Source organism: Zootermopsis nevadensis, unplaced genomic scaffold, assembly GCF_977971745.1.
Source record: "Zootermopsis nevadensis isolate Lab colony 2312 unplaced genomic scaffold, Znev_1.0 Znev_ptg000013l, whole genome shotgun sequence".
NCBI lineage: Eukaryota > Metazoa > Arthropoda > Insecta > Blattodea > Termopsidae > Zootermopsis > Zootermopsis nevadensis.
Genome location: NW_028259145.1, coordinates 182,084 through 202,427, shown reverse-complemented (window position 1 = coordinate 202,427; position 20,344 = coordinate 182,084). Strand labels below are relative to the sequence as shown.

The following is a 20,344-nucleotide window of genomic DNA, read 5'->3' as shown; positions in this document are numbered from 1 at the left end:
AAGTAGCCTCTTGGGTTAAATAATATTATATTTGGAAAATTAAATCACATTATTACATGAAATATTTATAAAAACTAGTGAGGTGCAATTGAAGTAAATGTTTTGTGATCACTGAACACTTCATCGTCCAAATAAAAGTCCCTCAAAAATACACAGTCAAGATAACCATGACAAAGATTCTTACTTTCAGAGTTTCTACAGCAATTGCATTTTTTTCAAATTTAGGATAATCGCAGCAAATAAACTATAAATAATGCATTACAACTCAGTTACAACTATTCAAAATCACTGTAAATGTACTGTTCTTAATCATTCAAATATCATAATTGTATTCCGGATATTCTACTGATGTACCTCGAGAGTCTGAATGCAGTGAGTTGGTAGATTGAACTGGCAACCTATAAGGTTTAAACTCCGTGAGGAGGAAACCTACTTGGTGCCTGATGCGAACCATTGGTATGAAGTGAAGCGTCGTCGAAGTTCCTTGAATAATCTCGCAACACACTTAAAGGCCTATCGCCCCTTCATTATAATTCACAATAAGGTTGGTTCCTCTAAAAACAGAGGTGAGTAGTAGATATAAGCTAAACAGAGGGATACAGATTCGACTCCTGTGGAGCGATGATTTAAAACTATGACTGCACAGTCTCCACCTTGAAGTTACTCTAAATTATCCTTCATGGTCTTCCAAGTGGTTTTCCAAGACGTCTCACCATATACATTGCATGCATCCTTGCATTTATATCATTCTACATTCCCTACCCATCATAGCTTCCTAGGTTTAGACGTACTAGAAATGTCATGTGATCTGTGTAAACCACGAATCCCCGTTAAGTTATACACCACGTCACCGATTTAGGAACTATTATTACCTTACTACTCCATGTACGTATATAACCGATTATATTTCATACGCACGACAGACAAAAACATTATTTTGAAACATGAAAATCAGATAATATTACTATTTCATACAGTTATGTGGATTGTTTAGTTAATATAACACACGTGGATAGTACTTGGGTTTTCCCTTGCAAATCACCACTCTGCCGTAAATCATCATCATCTCTGTAGGACCTCGTCATCAGGCAGTGTTAACAGAGGCCCTTTTAGCCGGCATTGCCAAGAGACTTAGTATTATTCCCCCAGTCAACTTATTCGACATGATAAGCTAATAGTTGCTCAGTGAGACATTAAATTACGATCCTCTCATGGATTCTGGATGTTCATTACCCGTGTCCATAAGAGGCTTGGTCCCTTTCCTAAGACAGATGAATCAAATGTACGTAAATAAAGCTTATTTCTTTAAGATTCATTTTAATATTATCCTCCCATCTACTCCTTGGTTTTCCAAGTTCTTGTTTCCCTTAAGGTTTTTAAAGCAAACTTTATTTTTGAATAGAATTTTTACATTCTTGACTGTCGTTCTCGTGTATTTGGTACAGGGAAAGAAATTATCTGGTATCTACCATTCAGTTTAAACTATAACACAATTTTGTAAAGAAAATACACAGCTGTATATGTAACGTTAAGTAATGAACAATGTAACACAGCTGTTTTATTTTTAGCCTGGACAGCAAAGTTTCACAGTGCCCGAAAGGATCTTCTTATACAAGTCTGTGCAGCCACAAAAACTGAAATAATTGCGAGTCTGACATCTGCCGATGAGTTCCCGACCTAAACTAACCTAAATTAAATTAAATTAACTTAACCAAACCTAACCTAAGTGACAGTGTAACCTAATCTACTGTTAAACGTGAGTGACAATTTCCATAGGCAAAGAATTTCGAACTGTGGTGTTGACAGCTTTTATTTGGCTGATAACATTGTCAAAATTGTGTCATTTTAAATTGAAGGTTAACGTGAGAATATTTCTTACGCACAGACGTTTTCAAAACGCAACTTCAGAAACTACTTTCTGCTAAATTCTGCGTGGATAGTAGTAAACGAAAATAGTTTCAGTAATCTCTTCATGCCCTCTACAGCGCACACACAGACACACATTTTAACCAGCTAGCGACAAACAGCTGACAAACGCTGCAGTAATCTCTAGATACACAAGGAGACCGCTTGTTGATTGGGCAAAATTATCAACTCCCGTTCATTGCTTCCCGGAACCAGGACACCGTAAAATACGTTTGACAACACAAGTTCTCCGCAGTGCGCGAATGCTTCATTGTAGACGAGATTATCGGAATTTAACTTACCCCCCCCCCCCCTCCGGCCCCTTTGAAAGGTACTCTCTGGGGGAGGATTGGGGTGGTTGGTAGCTAATTATCTTTCCTGTTCTTCTCACTCCCTCCCCCATTACCCTAAAAGTACATACCAATGCCACGCACAAAGACAGCCAGACCCTAATGGAGAACTTCCAAGTGGATAAACTGTGCATGTCACAGAATATACAACGTTTAAGAAATATCTAGTACAATTCGCAGCGAAGTCGAAAATTTTAGTCGCATTAAAAGAACATGAGAATAATAAATTCCGAGAAAAACTATTACCATTCAGTTCGGAATCTTTCGTTTCTAGTCTAACATCTAAGACGCTAAGATTTAAAGATTGGAGGAACTTAGTTTGAGGGTGCTGAGAAGAATATTCTAACCTAAGATAAGTAGTAACAGGACGGCGAAGAACATTACAGAATCAAGAGGTTCATAATTTATATCTTTTACCAGAAATTACTATTATCATATCATGGAGAGCGAGTCACGTGCACTGGAAAAATGTAATCTCAAAAGCTTAAGGGACTTACAAGTCGTAGGTATATGTGGTAGGATGTTATTAAAACGGATTTAAAAGTAAACTGGTATAAGCCTGTAGGCGGGGTTTATTTGGTTCAAGATATTACCATCAGTGGACTATTCTCAATATGGTAACAGGTATTTTAGCTTTATGAATGACTATTAGCTTATTTAAGAAGGAATCCACTGCATGCAGTTACTTGAGAAACCCTCAATTAATAAGACAAATTGGAAGATCTAGTAGCAGGCAGGATATGATATTCAAAGAAATTATAAAAGTGCGTAGTACAGAGTTACAGCCTTGATTGCAGTGAATGGAGTTAGTGACTAATAAGGTAATTTAGAGAACTCTGCCACGAAATGTCGGCTTATGATAAAGCAGAATTCGACCAGTCGAACATCTGAGAAAACCGTCTACAGCGGAACCTCGATTAGCCGAACATCTGAGAAAAACCGTCTACAGCGGAACCACGAATAGCCGAACATCTGAGAAAAACCGTCTACAGCGGAACCTTGATTAGCCGTGTCAACACGAAGCAGAATTACTTCATTTTATAAACTGTCTTCATGGTGACTGGTGCGAACGGCCAATGCCAATTAGGCATCGTGAGATCATATTATGTAAAGAAGATTAGCATTTGTTTGTGTAGACTAATGTAAGGGAACCCTTAATGCTAGATATAATATAGAGTAAAATAAAATACTTCTCTAAACATAATACCGAAATTATTATAAGCTAATATTGATCTTAAGCTTGAATTAAGAAAGTGTTTTGGTTATGGCTTTAATTTAAACCTATTTTTCAGTAATTTAAAAAACATAATTCATTAATATATATGTATACTATACCAAACGCGTACGTTTCATCAGTATTTTACTGAACTTAATTTGTAAGTACTTAAATATCACAACAGCATAACGATCCTATACGAAATGCGAAATGCCTCTTTCATTCAATTAAAGAACTCTAATCAATCAGGCATTGAACAGCATAGAAAAGCCCGGGCTACACGCTGAAACGATTAGCATTTTCGTGCAAGACTTTTCATGGCGCTAGTGTGGCTGATAACTGGGCACTTTTCACGCAGTTTGACTTTAAAGGTTTGAAGGTTGCATTTATTAACGACTGAGAAATATGTTAATAGCTCCGCCCACACTAGGAGTGCTTCCTATAATTCGCAGAACGCGTCATACCTGTTAGTGATCTTGAGGGAGAAGTAATCGAGTGATGATTATCTGCTCCAGTTATAAGCGGCATAATCCGTTCAATATTAAAATTAAGAGTGTGTGAAATAGTACGTAATAAGCTTGGAACCCAGAATAATTACACCGTTGAATATAAAGTTGAAAAGGCTGTCTTCTGGGTTGTTGCACCATGAAATTTTGCACAAGTTGACCGACGTTTCAGAGATGTTTCATGCCTCCAAAATGAGGGCAATGATGGAGGCATCAAGTATCTCTGAAACGTCGGTCAACTTCTGCCAGACTTCACTGCGCGACAGCCCAGAAGACTCCCATTTTCGTATTCGAAGCCGTGTCCGTGTGACGGCCGATTCCTGTATTTTAATGACGCATTTTAACTACACAAGTTGCACACTACAGTGTTGAATACTAGGGTAAAAGAATGAGAAACGTGATGGATCCCCTGAATACGCACTAGAACAATCTCTGCACGCCGGATTTGAGCATTTTACTCTACAGCACTAAGTTCAACAGTTAATTTCTGTGAGGCGTACGGGATGATGATATTAAAACAGCTACACGGTGACCGTCCAATTTTGAGGTAGAATTAAGAAGAACATAAGAAGTAATTTGTTGTCTCAGAGTCGTTTCATAAATTTACGATGTCTTGTAACGGAACTAGAAAATTTAACACAGTCTAGAGTTCATATCTAGTGTGTTTCTGAGCCACTTCTATACAAATACCACTCATACACGAATTTCCTGAAGACTTTTTCATGCTTCCTTCCCATCACCTCTTCGTTTTCTCAAACGGTTGTCTTCCAAGAAGTTTTCCCACCAAAACTCTATCTCTCCCTCCCACCCTATAAAACCAGCCCCTCGGTCCGCCCCTCATTTATGCCCCAGGAATATTCTGTCATCCATACAAACCAAAATTCTGTGTATGCAGTAACCTACATTGCGAACACTGTACTGGTTATGGATGTTGCTATAATAACCCGTATTCAGATATACACGACCTCCTGTCTCTTGTGCAGGGAGTGAGTCCCTCATGTTGATGTTGGAGAGCTGTTTTCGGGACTCGAACAGCGGATAGTCAGTTACTAACTGGCAAATAATAAATTGTATGTGCTAAATAAATGAACCTACACATTTCCACTTCTTAAGTAGTTTTCTGCTCCGGAAATTGAAGACGTTTTAAAGACGGATATGGCTTCCCAGTGCTGTACTCAGGGAGAGAATAAGTGTGGATGCTAGACTCAGTCTGCAAGTCCACAGAAAGGTACACAAAGAGCAGAGTTTAATACAGAATTTCTAATGAAAAGTCAATAGAATCGAAATGGGGGGTTGAGACCAACGTTTTTGATTCAGACAGACGTGATTGAATTAATTCATTCGCATTATGAAACATTTCAATATGCAGTTCAACTCACTCATCACACCAAAACAAATATAGAGGAAGGTCGTGTAGTACCGGAGAGTGTCTATTATATTATTTTTTTTCCGGAAACGTCGCCAACTAGTGTCACCTACCAAGTATCGGAGTCTTGCCTCTGATAGTCACAGACGACGATCCTTAGTTGGAGTAAATCCATTGAGCCAAATCAGACCCTGAGGGTGAATATTTCAATTTGTACAACTTCTGAGCTCGTATGTTATTTATTTTTGGAAAGTTGTCTCAACTAATTCTGGCAAATTAAATTATTATTCAATTTGTTTTACTTATGTTGTTATCAACTATAGACTGTATGTGTAGAATGATTTTGTTCCAGCAATAAACATTTTCCCTTTGCATGTCTGTCGTCTAATATCCGACATTGTGGTTTCTGGTATTACCGGACAAACAAAAATTCTCGATAATATAATTTAAGAACAAATACCATTTATCTGGCCTCTGTTCTTTACCGCCGATGATTACATAAACTCGGTTCTCTTTACTATTGGAGAGATAACTGGTTTGGGTGTTTCTTTATTTTGTTTCAGGCATTAAAATTAGATTTCCTATTAGACTGAACAGCAACGGACAATGGACAGAAGATGAAATGAAACTTGCTATAGATAAGGTTAGGAATAAGGGGGTGTCGGTACGAGAAGAAGCAGATACTTTTTCAGGCCCCAAAAGTTCCCTTGGAGATGAACTAAGAACATTGCAAGAAGGGGGAATGGTGAAAACGACATTCGACATTGGTTGGTTCCGGAGAACTTTCGCCGATGAGATGAAGGAACAACTGGTCAGGCATGTAAAAGACCTACAACAGCGGTGGTTGGGCGCATGAAAACTGCACCGAAAGAGTGGGAAATATGTCACATTTCAAATGTGATTCCTGCAAAATACGTTAAGATTCATAAAGACTGAAAGTTTCTATCCAAACTGAGAAACACTTCATAAGTGCTGTAGTTTCCGATACTAGACACAAATTTTTGTAATGTTGAAAATCTAAACAATTTTTCAAACACTTTCTTTACTTTGTTGACAATTTTGTTTTATTCAAAATATATTTTTCGCGAAGAAAAATGTTCAAATTTGTGAAAATCAATAAGATTTTTTTAAATTTCACATTACACATTCTTCCCCTCGCCCTGAAATCCTTACGTGCCGGTACTGTAAGACCTTCCCCTAATTAACGTCACACTCTTACGTCCTTTGCGCCAGAGCGTAAAACGAACGCGTACGTAAATTTCCTTCAATGTAACCAAATGAACACTTCGATAATGCGTTTAAAAAGAGCCACTCGCACACCAACTGCGGATTCAGACGTGGACAAAAGCGACAGACATTGCGTTCGTAAATGCTTCAAGACAGGGACTTCGTATTAAACACAAATAAAATAAAATAAAATTAAGTTTACAGGCAGACAGGACAGAGCGAAGCATTTTATAGAGAAACAGCGACCGTCGTTAGCGGATAAAATAAAATTCGGGTTTGGAACAAAGCGCAGAAATGAGGAAGAAAGGAAGAAAGGAAGAAGAATTGGATGAAAAAGAGGTCGAACATATCAAAAATTTCAGGGGCTCGTCAGCTGTTGTTCAGATGGTGAAAACGTTTCAACTGGAAGACAGCAAAAATATCGGAATCAACCCGACGGATCTTGGCAGTTCGTGTTCAAATACGGACGCTAAAATCGAACTTCGTTACTTTGGTCAGGTCGTCTTGAGATACACGACAAGAAACTCGCTTTCCTCGTACTTAAGTTTAAGCGACATATGAACTAGCGTCAAAAGATTTGCATCTGCAAGAAACAAATATTCAGGCCAATAAAGTTTCAAAACTGCAAACCAACGCATTTTAAAACTAATGATTTTCTAATGTGAATGGTCTTTCCACGTTACCTCATTTCTTCTGAGGCCTCTCGGTCTCAATACGATCATCTAGGGCAACGTTTCTCAACCTATGGCACGCGTACCACTGGTGGTAAGCGAGTCAATGTTGAGTGGTACGCGAACAAAGTAAGAAAATCGAAAGATAACATTAACATGAATCAGTTTTCCCTGAACGCATTTAATATGTCAAGTTAGAATCAGTGGTACGCCAGCGAAAAAGGGCGAGAACACCCGATCTAGCGTTGGGTTATGCCACGCGTCAGGTGAAAACTGAGCCGCGGATCAGTGCACGAGACGTAATCAAGGTCTCAGACGACTGTCAGAGTCACACAGCGTCTCCATCCCATCGTTGTTTTGTGGAAAGAGTGCCGACACAGCATGTCACATGGACCTTGCATCCCACGTGGGATCTCCCTCCCCCCCAACACGTCCACTGCACATGAAAGGTTTTGCCCTGTGGCCAAAATTCTACGCCAAAAGGTTTTAAGAATGCCTTGCGCTTAGGGAGGTCGTACGAAGTCAGTCCAGAATTAATTCCTCCATTTTTGTTTTGTATTCTGGACGTACCCAGTCCTTGATTTCGATCGTAAAAAATATTCTCTGTGGATTTCTACAGCGTGCCGAAACAAATGGCGGCAGGTGCCTCAAGGGCAAAGCGTATACATAAAATTTGGTGCCCTCCACTTGTAAGTCAAAGATTGTTGAAAGCCCAATTTCACAAGTTATATGAGGACCTGCGTAAGCATCCAAAGATACGTTCTTTTTTGTCAAGTTGGCTCGAGTTCGGACGTGGAGCTTCACAGTTTCTCTCCTTTGTCACTGTCCAGCGCCGGCCATCTCTCCTCTTCAGTCACACGGTCTAAAAGAGGCCAAGGCCGCCATTTTCCAAACTGTGACCTATACACTATTTGTTACGATCCTTCCACCTCACGAAGACGCATCCTCAGTGCTAAGTTTTGTCAACAGGACTTAATCATGCAGGATTCGAGCTTCTCACATCAGTAAGTACGAAGATGGCTGTCTTATGGGTTGTTGCACCTCCTGCCTCCATCATCAGGGCGATGGTCATGATGATGGAGGCAGCACGGACCTCAGAAACACGGCTGAACAATCTAGAAGACAGCCATCTTCGACAAGAATTACTTTTGATTAAATTTCAGAAGAAATTTACTTTTTTGTGTTACATTCAGCAACACGTATTATTACCGTAATACGCGTTTCAACAAAATGTCTAGAATCGTTTACTTTCGTATCTGATATATAAAAGGGTGAAGATTATAAGAGGCAGGATTTGACGACAAATAAACTCACTAAAATCAAGAGATCAGCCCGAAATGCCGATCGATGATAATTTTACTCCTTGCATTGTGTGTTTTGTTTGTTTTTAATGCGAAGAACACAGGAGCTTAGAGGAATATAAAGAGGGAAACTGTTTAGGTCTAACGGGGAGCGGCATAATTTGTCACGATTAGACTATGCCGCGGCCAACAATTATAAACATCAAGTTTGAAATTTAAAATGAAATATTTTTCTATTATTAAGTGTAAATATGTTACCAATCTTAAATGCAGAAGTGGGCGTGTATATAACAAACACAGGGTGATTCAAAGGTAAAGCAAAACTCTTCAGGGCATTGGAGCAGGAACTGAAATACATTTTCCGAGTTACGACGAATTTACATTTTTCCAAAAATGGAATATTCGTGTGACCATAACATGACAACTGATTTTCTTGGTTGCGATGAAAGAAAGAAAGAAAGATAGAGGAAGGAAGCAAATTCTGCCCTCGATAGCTTTTTTCAGTAGTCGCTTTAGACTAATTCTTTTTGAGTTCGTGTAGGTGGGACTTGCACTGTAGACAACAGATGTTCGAGGTGTCCTCCCTCCGCCTTCACACACGCAAGTTTATGCCTCACAGCGACGTTGAACTAGTAAACTAGTTGTCCATGTATGACGATTAATTAGACAGTCGAGATTCCGAATTTCCGTGGAATAAAACTTTTATTGAACACGTCCCCACAAGTAAAAAATCTACAGGGGTCTGATCGGTGGAACGCGGAGGCCAGACAATCGGATCTCCACGGCAAACTTGTAGAATTTTCATAGCGAAAATTACATACTTTGCATTAGTAAATTAGGCACTGTCTGGTCTGACAACTGCCCTTCAAGTTTATGAACCCCCACCAAATGACCACACTCGGAAACGGTTGGAAATCTGTAGAAAAATGTTATTCGCATTTTGTACCTCAAATGACCTCCTGAACAACTTTCACAAATTTTGTGCCTGAGCGCACACCGACCGTCTCCTGTTTTCCAAAAGGACCTATGTTACCACATGACAAAGCTTCGCGCATTTTCAGGTTCGCCGAATTTCCGTCTGAGATCTCTCAGCGTAAAACCCACGAACTGCCATAGGCCTCATCTGAACCCGCAATTTGTGTGTGTCCGGTCTTCAGTGGAGCAGAATTTGCTGTTTCTTCTCGTGCTGGGGCGTCATCGCCTTCCTCTAAGCACTTACTGAAAACAGTAGTTCGTGCCTTAAACAGCACGTGTTGTGACGTCTCTCGACGTCTTTGCTGGTTTTAACTCTCGCCACTTATTAAAGTGCGAATGGCTTGCATTTTCCTTGTCCTCTGTTCAAAACGCTGCTAAAATTGGCTTCTCATGTCTGTGACGGAATTTCACTCGGCGAATGAGGTTACCGGATTTCAATTCGGGTCATATTTCTACCCTAAATCTTTATGGAGAATGCATTTATTTGCTTGGCAACTGGAAGCAAATATACGGTAGATACTTTCCGAGGTCCTTGCTGCCTCCATCATCGCCCTGATGACGGAGGCAGCAAGGACCTCTGAAACGTCGGTGAACATTTACCAGACTGCACGACGCTACAACCCAGAAGACAGACATCTTAATACTTTGTACGCAAAATAAATGTTAAAGCAGGTGTTACATATCCTTACCACTAAGGACCACGATTTGATCCTCCGGATTTTTACAAGTCACTGAATGTCACAGCGATCCACCCTTCTCGTCATTAGTTTATTGAACCCAGAGAATTTTCATGATTCATTCGTCATCATCAAAGCAACAATAGTTAGTGCTGTCAGTATTACACCATCTTCCATGTCAAAAATATGAATCTAATAAAAGTTATATTTTTCCATGTTTTCAAATCAACGATGCTCCTTTTGATAAGGAGCGAGGCACCAAAATGTGACGACATCTGTCAGTATATTATTCATATCTAATTTACAGATAACCATTCCGCAGATTCTGGGATTTACAACGACTATTAGTAAATTTTTACGGAAATTAAAGGAATCAGTTTTAATTTCCTTGCATGATATTTCGTTCAAGGCCAACAAGATTTATACCTCTAATTAATGAATACGTAAGGCCTAGGCGTGAGACACGGAAGCAGCAATTATCAGATCGATGCTGCACTGGGTTCGTGCCCTGAGGACAGTTAATTACAAGTCGATACCTCAAGGATACGATTCCACGAAATAATGCTTCAAGTTCTCTGTAATTTTAAATTGACTCAGAAGCAGGGCGCATGGCCCAAATGTCGCACACTTAAGATTTAGGTCCCGGTGCGACGGCAGAGTTTCGTTATATTAGAAGCCCGACTACAATATTTAGTCGTGGAGATAAACAATTATAATTTTCGGGACTCAGAATTTTTGATTCTGGGAAAGAAAAAAAAAGAGTTCTGAATGTCGCCTGCTTGAATGTTTGTGAAGGAATTGACTTAGGTTCACTTTCATGACTACAAACAGAGACAGTTCGCCGTCAAAGGTAAATGGACTTTATAAGAAACATTAAAAATATTAAGAAAATTAATTTTTGTGGAACTTTACTTATGGATCGCACATTCCAAAGTTTTAAATCAAACAAACAGCAAAGGAGGATAAATGCGATGTGAGAAAATTAAATCGTACCACGTTTGAACTTGCAACACTTTGAAGGAAATTTCATGAACTATTAAGGCAAAATACTCAAATAAATTCAGGTGCCATGTTCTTTCTCAAAGCACTTTCAGACAAAACGTGCACTGAGCGTCTCTCCCACTGTTGCTGTCGAAGCAAATGGCGGCTGCTCGACGCTGAGTCATGTTTCTTCTTTTCCACATTTCGACTGTTTCACTGGTTATGAAATTAACCTGCATACAATTTTCCCCGTTAAACATCCAAGAATTTCACCCTGGAATGCCACTTACTCTACCCGCGATCTCCGACTTAACGAGATCTGCAAGCGACGCAGCATCCCTTCAGACTAACTAAATTTTAATCCGCGGAACTGATCTCCTCTTATCAGGACCATACGCGGTGTATCCTGATGGATCCTTTGTACAACGAACGACAGACAGTGCCTTCATACATATCAGCGTCCTCACCAATATTCTGAGGCTTCGGTTCATCCGCCAACCTCGACATCATCTTCAGCGCTTTGCACTTTCTCAGTGACCATCGAAATCGTTGCTGAAATCTATATCCAAGTGTTCCACCCCCAGAAATCGCAAAAGTTTGTTTTGATTTGTTGGGTATCTGGACACCTGCGGCAGCCAAGGCCTCGGCCTTGGACGGACATCTCTCAGCTGCGATGTTCACACGCTCTAGGACTGGGACCACACACCAGGGAACAAATTACGAGATGTTAAACTAGTGACACTCTGTGGTGGTCTTCTAATCGTCTCAACAACAGTGATGAACCACCTCAGGATTGGACACAGCGACATTCTATCTGGCAATCCACCACCCATGTTTACCCCTCGTAACGCAACAAACACGTCCTCCTGGACTCCCCAATGCATGCTATTAGACGCACGATAGACACTATCAGAGACATGAAATTTTAAAACAAGTATTGGCTTTCCTACACCTCGCCAACCTTTACCGATGATTACGATTCTAAGACCAACTGGTGCATAATTTAACTAGTAGACGCTCTAACAGCCAGAGCAGCTAATGCGCCTATAAACCCACTTAAACCACTGAGTAAACAGACCCAGCTGAATCCACCCTGACGGATTGCGACTGAGGCGGGCTCCGGCTTCATCGTCTTTCTAGGAAAGACCAACACCGGAATTCCAGCGGCTGATCAAAGCTTCTGTACATGCGAGTGACCTTTCAGTGAAATCACTTTCTGGCTGTGTGATGCGCTGTCTCGTCGACATTAAATAGTCGGCCTACTCAATATCTGATGAGTTTAAGTTCCGGTTTCAGTATCCAAAAAACTGTTTAAAAATTTTCACGCGTAAAGCCGCTAATTCTAGCAACAGACAACGTCTGATGTTTCCTTATAGCCAGCTCGAATGCCATTCGCTGCAAAGGTTTTACTGTTAACCCATAAGTAAACAGTTTTGAACTAACAGCTTTTCAATTTCTTCCCAATGATACGTGCGGCAGTTTTTCAATAGGTATCAGTATCGTTTGTCTTGACATAATCTTTTCGGGTTGACCGAGAAACTTTGAAAGCCTCAGGGCTGTCAATACACCCGTATCGTTGTTCTTTATGTCTTAACAGCTTACCCCATCGCATCCTTGTCCCACTGTTTAAACCACAACATTTGTATCAAAAGCAAAATAGAAGCTATACATCGCCTACTATGCGATATTATGAACAGAGTATTGGGCACACTGTGATATTTCAACATGGCGGCTACCTTGCTAAACCCAAGTCAGATTATCCAGTTCTGGATCACATAAACAAAGAGTCCGTTGTGCATTTCACAGATCGCAAAACCTGTAATTTCATAGAATGTCGGATCTAGCTACTACAACAATGAAATAGCAAAGTGTTTCATGACTCACCGTCAAACAGGTTCTTCAAAACAACCACGACGTAAAACAACACTCACTTCCCCGAAGCTTTCACAAAACACAACTGAAGACTGTGCCTGCTATTTGCCTCCATGGCTGTCCGTTGGCGGCAGCACCTTGCGATATTACCAACACCGGCCATATTTGGGCCACCAACTCTGCCATTTGCAACACTGAACAGCAATCTTCCTTCCTTACTAGTAACTAAGAACAAGCTGCTTGGTTAATATTGTAGAATGCGCCCGTCACTTTCGATGAATGATTCGATTTTTGTGTCCAGGTAAATCAGTGACGTTCACATTAAAGTCTCCGATTTGGTGGACAGATTCACAGAGGCCAGACGAGTGTTCAGATTGAATTTCTGGGCGGCTAGCCGCTGTCACTTATTCTATTTTGCGTATATCGCAAACAACAGGAATATGAGTAAATAAAATATATATTTTTTTATATATATTTTAAATCTTGTCCGTCTAATCACAATAAATTCTTATTAAATATTAAATTATGGTCTAATGTAAATCGAATATTTCGATAAAGAACATCATTTGATATATTTTAAATATTTTAAATGTTAATTATTGTAATATTTTAATATTTAATAAGAATTTATTGTGATTAGACGGACAAGATTTAAAATATATATTCATTATATCACAATATGACGCAACTTTACTATCTCATGAGTAAATGAAAGTTGTGGTACATGAATTTTATTCCCTATTTAAAAGCAGTTCATAGTAATAAAAAATGTTAATCGCTTCCTTACATGTACGTACACAATTGTCACAGTCTGCCGCTTAAGAGTCTCTCTTATTAACGACTTGCAGTCGTTGTTTCCGGGCTGTCGTTCTTTACATAATTAAGGCGGGGTCCTGGAGTACAATTTGCTTGCGATGTTCTTCACGAAATTGTTAAGTTTCAGCTTCCAATCATTTTTATTACAAATCTACACACTCAAGTGTCCGAAGTAGGGACTAGTTATAGCAAGAGTTTGACAATTCTGTGGACAGGCCAATGTACTCTCCCGTTTTCTGACGGCCACTTCATAATTTAGCGATAAACAACGCACTTTCACGCTTTCCTTTACAGCTTCGTTAACGCAAGTCTTCATAGGAAAGAAATCAATTGCAATTTGGAATTTTAGATTTTTCTGATAAACTGTCGACTTTTAGCTTTCTAAAGGAAGTGACGTGACGTATCAGCGGCGGCCTGGCCATTTTAACTACACGTTTGATGGGAAACGAGAAAAATAATCTACACATGACACGTTTCTGTTTTGAACAGTGCATTTTAATTAATAAACTGGAGTCATGTACATTGGCCGTATTCTTACATTTTATATGTTAATTATACTGCATAATGACGTGAGTTAAATTCACCTGAAGATGTAAATAAGCAGTGTTTTGAAGCAGCGAAACGCTTAGTCTGAAGACAACCTGGCGGCCAAAAGTACGCAACACGTAGTCCCAAATGAAGCACTGCATTCATAGATTTTTGTTTGACTGAGATTAACTGAGTAACTTTGAAACTCCTTCCACATTTTCACAGTGCATGTTACCTCAGACGTAGATGAGCAAAGATGGCCAGTCATTTGGGGACCTAACTTTCGCTTTGTGCTTCCGAAACGCACTTTTTCCTTTCTCAACCTTCTTCGTAAACAAAGGCTTCCTTTCGGTGGGTTATTTGTGTTTTACGATCATGAGAGGAAAGTCTGCACACTCTTGTCTGCTAATGTTTTGAGTCAGGAAATCAACATTAGTTTACGGAGCTGCTCAGATACTCTGTTCTTGTCAGCACAAGGCTTCTTATTCAGGAATTACGATCTACAGATGGAAAAAAACATTCTTACATAATTCAGCAACGACAAGACATTGAACTTCCGCTCTCAGGACAACAAACCACTGAAAATAAGCACTGTCTACTCTTAGCAACTGCGTATCTTAAGAAAAAGGAGTATGGATGGCGCACACAAATGGAGAGTGTGCACAGATTTTAGAGGTCTAAATGCACTAACCAAGTTTCAGGCATTTCCCGCGGTGGCGTCTTTGCATGGAAGCCGTTACTTCGCGGAGCTGGATTTTTGAGATTGGAGATCGCGGAGAAATACAAGACTGCATTTAGCGTACCCTTTCGGCATTACGAATATAATCGCTTATGTTTTGGTTTATGCGATTCACCTTCGACGTTTCAGTCCCTGATAGACAAAGTATTGAGAGATTTAATAGGCACGGAGGTCTACTGTTACGTAGATGACTTGATAATTTTCAGTTCTACTCCTGAAGAGCATGTTAGAAGTCTAGAACATGCATTAGAGAGGCTGGAGAGAGCTAATCTAAAGCTACAGCCACAAGTCGAATATTCCCTGACTTTTCACAACCGATACTAGCAAAGTAGCGGTGTCATGTATTCTGTCTCAGTATCAAGACGCGAAACAAAGACCCATAGCCCGTGCTTCTGAACAGTTAAACGAACACGAACAGATACAGTTCCAGTGAATTAGAACTTTTAGCTCTGGTGTGGACCACACGTCACTTCCGAAGCTGTCTCTATGGTCGTTAGTTCGTAGCCCGAACTGACCATCGAGCTTTGGCGTATCTAAAGAAATTCTCAGACACCAACTCCCGGTTAATGAGATGGTCTCTCAGATTAGCGGAGTTCGATTTCACAGCAGAATTCCGCCCAGGAAAGTCTATCCAGCCCTTGAGTCGGGAAAACAAATGACTAGAGCAGCAGAGCGCCAGTTTTCGTCAGAGCGTCTGTAGAAATAACTTCGACAAAGATCAGTATTACCTTGACAAAGACGGCTTACTATACCGGCGACCGGGAGGTCATTGCCCCGATCAGCTGGTAATACCACGTGGGTTAGCAAATGACGTCATAGCCTCGCGTCACACCCAGGGCAGAACAGGACTCTGAACCTGCTGTCACAGCGTTGGGGTAGTCTTTTGTTTAGTTTGTATTCTACTGTACCCTGCGTTCTTAAACAAAGAGCTTGAGATGAATGCATGCATGCAGCTTAGCTGTTTCTGTCTCGATGGTCCATCCCCAAAATGACTGAGAAATTTGTTACTGGGGTCTGAGGGGCACCTGTGAGTTATATTAAACTCAACTCAAACCGCAATGATTTTTCTGTACAAGAAATTGGTAAGTGATAACTAGGGTTCGGATGTTCGTGACATGTCACATTTTTATTGGGGCGTCTATTTTCATTCGAAACTGAAATTAAACACTTACTGGGTTACCATAATCACAATTATGCTGTTTTTATTTTGCATATAAATGCATATTTTTGGTTACAATTTGAGGATAAAATTCATATTTTTACTTCTAACTACATTTCTCAGACACTTACAGTGAATCCTTCAGTAAGTTAAGAAAGTGAAGTGGTCTGAAAGTGCAAAGTTAAGAGGTTTTGTTAAAGATTTCGGCGAGAAATATTTTAGTTATGATGGAACAATTCTGTTCGGTAAACTTTGTGAAGTTAAACTCACAGCTGGTAAGGAATTTAATGTGCTACAACATTGTGTTACGGCAAAACATGTAAATAATTTGAGCTGAAAAAACAGTAATCAAAACGAGCAACGACTTCTGTTCGATAACACTGCAAGAACTTCACCATCAAACAAGACCTCGGGATTTTCAAAGGACCTGTGTGAAATGTTGTCGTCTGCCAACTGAACAAAGTGAACATTGAGCTGTTCAAATTTTTCATAGAGAAATACACGACTCAGTTAATTCCAGACGAATCAACACTACGAAAAAACTATGTGCCTCCCTGTTACGTCATAATTGGCACGCTCTTTGCTGACCGCCCTGGTGACTTATCCTTGATACAGTAAACCACTCCTCGGTCGCTGTAATTTTCGATAACGCCATGAAATGTCTGTGATGTCGAAAAGAGCTTCTCAAGTTACAAGACCGTATTGTACGACAATCTAAGAAGATTTTCATTTGAGACCTTGAAAATGCACATCGTTATACACTGTAATGCTGCCAAGAAAGGTGCTTAATATTTTGAATTTTGTTTATTTATTTGTAATTAACGAATTTGAAATGCATGAAAGGCTCTTTCTTAAAATTTATCTTGTTGTTATAGGAGCACGTGTACTCAACATCTGATGCTGATCCAAAACGAGGCAACTTAAAGCGACTGAGGTATTTGATTAAAATTGCTATGAAACAAAGAAATGTAATGTACATAAATAACATGATTAAATACAAAACGCTTTTTTTAAATTTTAGCGAATATTTTTTCATAACAAATTAGGTTACATTTCGCTATTTTTGGGGCATATTTGCATACATATTTCTCGGGTTTTTCAGGTCATGAACATCCGAACCTTACTTATTACGAAATCTCCATGCGTTTATAAAACAAGCTCGGAAATTACATTCCGCACTGTAACGTGCATTTGGAGGTATTAAGGTAAAAACTTCGCCTTGTTCGATATCTCCAGCTTTGACCACCAGATCGCAGTGCCGCAATGTCTACCTCACGACTTTTCTCATCCGTCATTTTATTACCAAACCTCGCAAGAAGATAAAAAGCACGATTTTGAGGTCGTGCAGTATAACACAACCTCCACACCAAATTGCATTCAGTTCGTCCAGTGATTCTAGAGTTGAATCGACTGGACATTAGGACGGACGGACGGACGGACCAGCCCGCAATGCGTTCTCGCCACACACTTCGTAGTATCCTGGTTTGATCTTACTTCGACACTGCCGATATTGAGATATGCAGGAGACCAAAGTGTCGAAAGGCTTACGATGTGATCATTTTGAGCATTTATTGTTGTTAAGCAATACAGAGCTCGGTCAAAGCTTGAAATAAACTTTTGTATCTACCGTTTCTGTGAACGATATAAGGGGAAAGAATTTTAAAATATAAAATGGACGGTGAATGCTAGAGTCATGTAAGAGTTAACGTCGATCAATATCTGAAAGAAATAACTGACATTTGCAGTTCAATATAGACTTATGTTTACATTTGTGGTGCAGCCAGCACCAATTAAAATAATTTGTATTGATATGTCGATATGTGATTACAACAGCCAGACTCCTCAGTCATGGGCACAGAGAAACAGAAAAGTGTTCAGCACAAAACACTTTCTCTCTGGATTAATTAAATTCTTATTCTCCCATTAAAATGTACGAATACGAATTTTCGATAAGTTTTCTTTGATGTAAAGTATTTTAAACAGGAAAATCTGTTGTTCAGTGCAGTGTCTCGCCATGATTGGCCACGGAAGCACAAAGCATTTAGTTGTTCATGGAAATGAATTACGCACCTGCTATCACAGCTGCTCTATTTTTGCAGTTGACTGCGTCCGTAATTACCCATACATTTATAGTTTGAAATGAATTTAATGTAATTATTCATGAGTTGTTTCTTCGTCTAGTTTGTGATTCCTGGTAAGACCAAGAATATCTCTTCTCCATCACGCCCACAGAGACTCTGGGGTCCATCAAAACTCCTCTTCAGTGGTAGGGGTACGGATGCAATTACCTAACAAGGTTAACTGACGGAGAGCGAAACTTACCTAATGCCAACATTAAGAATGCTTCGAACGTTCCTTCCATATTCCCAGTACGCGTTCATATTTAGTGCGTAGAAATTGGATTAGGTGTTGAAATCGTAGCAAAGAAGTGAACATGCTGATATCATTGGTTGAGCTACTTCTCTTCGAAGCGAATTTTGAACGCCCAAACTAAGGGAGGAAAGAATCCTGGCAACCCATCCGACACGAAGCATCGCTTACTACAACGTGACGGTAGATCACCGACGAAAGTGATCCAATGTCCAAGCCGATAGAGATATTCAATTTCAGCCATCTCGACAAAACTGTTGTGCTTACGGTCTCATTGTCTTGCGAGTTTTCATTATTTCACTGCATAAACGATCAGCTAGCAACGCTTCTGACTATATATTTCGGAAATCACCAACTTCTGTCTAACTCGATGGTTCTAGACAATGTTTAAAGACGTATTGAAGAACATTTCGTTCAACTGAAGAAATTTATATATTTCTACAAATTTCTAGAACGTTCATTCGCATTCTAGAATACCCATGGACAGCCATATTCAAACTGTGATTGGGGTACCACAGATTTGTTCTAGGGGTGCCATAAATCCACATTCGTACATATAGCATTAACTAAACGCGAGCTATAAGCAGTCCTCTGTCACAAACCATTTTAAAATTAATTGCGATCATCGGCTTTCAGTAACGCTGGGTTGATGTGAAAAATTTTCCGCTGGGCACAAAAACTTTGAGAATTTCTGCTCTAGGATATTGCATTCTGTCACATAAAACATTATAGAAATACGGTGATCACAACAATATACATATTCAAGCTTCATTGCAATATTCATAAACCTTACCTAAGGCAGCTACTTCATAATTATTTTATTTGTATAAATAACCTTTAACGATATTGTGCAATTTAATTCAAAATTGTCAAAAATTATTAGCCTCATATATTCAATTAGGAGAAGTTCGCACTGTTCTAGTAAATCGACGAGAACGTGAACTAGATATGCCCCCCCCCCTCCTCATTATGGCGTCTTCGAGCACGACACTTCTTCCTGTTCCTTCAAAATCGTTTACGTCTTTACAATTACAGTAAAAGATAACAATACATTTTTGTAGAGTTGTAGAGAGAGCAGTCAGATGAGCGGCTGAGATAAAACACGGACGCCGGTTTCTGAGTTATTTCCTCCATTGTTTGGTGCGTGGTAAGTACGAGGAATGTCTTCCGCCATGTCCTGTGTCCCCAGCGTCCTGAGAGCTCGCTCACGTGACAGCCGCCGACTCATTCTTCCCCTTTACTTGATCAGCTAAATGGATCTCGAGAGTGCAGCAACCTCGGGTGCACTTAACTTAAAAGCCTTACTCGTCGTAGTCGTCGTCTTTAAATTGTAATGTTGAAATATTAATATTCATGATTTAGAATTTACTGCATCCGGATGCACTTAAAAGTGAGAATCACGCCCTCCGTTTTGTCTAGAACGAGCGGATTCCCTCCCGTCGTAAACAGGATTACGTAACTGGCTATCAAAATTCCGAACCTCGTGTGGACTTACGTTTTCCTCCGACACCTCGGTGTCTTCGTACAAGTCCACACATCATTACAACCCAGAAGATTAACATAAAATTATAAGTGAAACTGAGGGCTTTTGAGAAAACGATATTCAGAGCTAACAGAGAGGAATTGGTTATGGAATGGCGATGAAACGTAGTTGGGGTACTCTTGGCCAGAGATCATCAGACTAG

General features: G+C 39.8%; 1 protein-coding gene across 3 annotated transcripts in view; it reads right to left on the bottom strand.

Moving 5' to 3' along the window:
* LOC110838519 (uncharacterized) overlaps positions 1-20,344 on the bottom strand; it is a 581,802-nt gene that overhangs the window by 537,998 nt on the left and 23,460 nt on the right. For 2 of the 3 annotated variants that reach the window (XM_087348331.1, XM_087348333.1), the window contains exon 1: positions 13,060-13,146. The exons of the other annotated variant lie outside the window; for it this stretch is intronic. The gene's annotated coding sequence lies outside the window, so the exon portion shown is untranslated. Of the gene's footprint in view, positions 1-13,059; positions 13,147-20,344 lie in introns of those variants that run through there. 3 annotated transcript variants of the gene reach the window in all.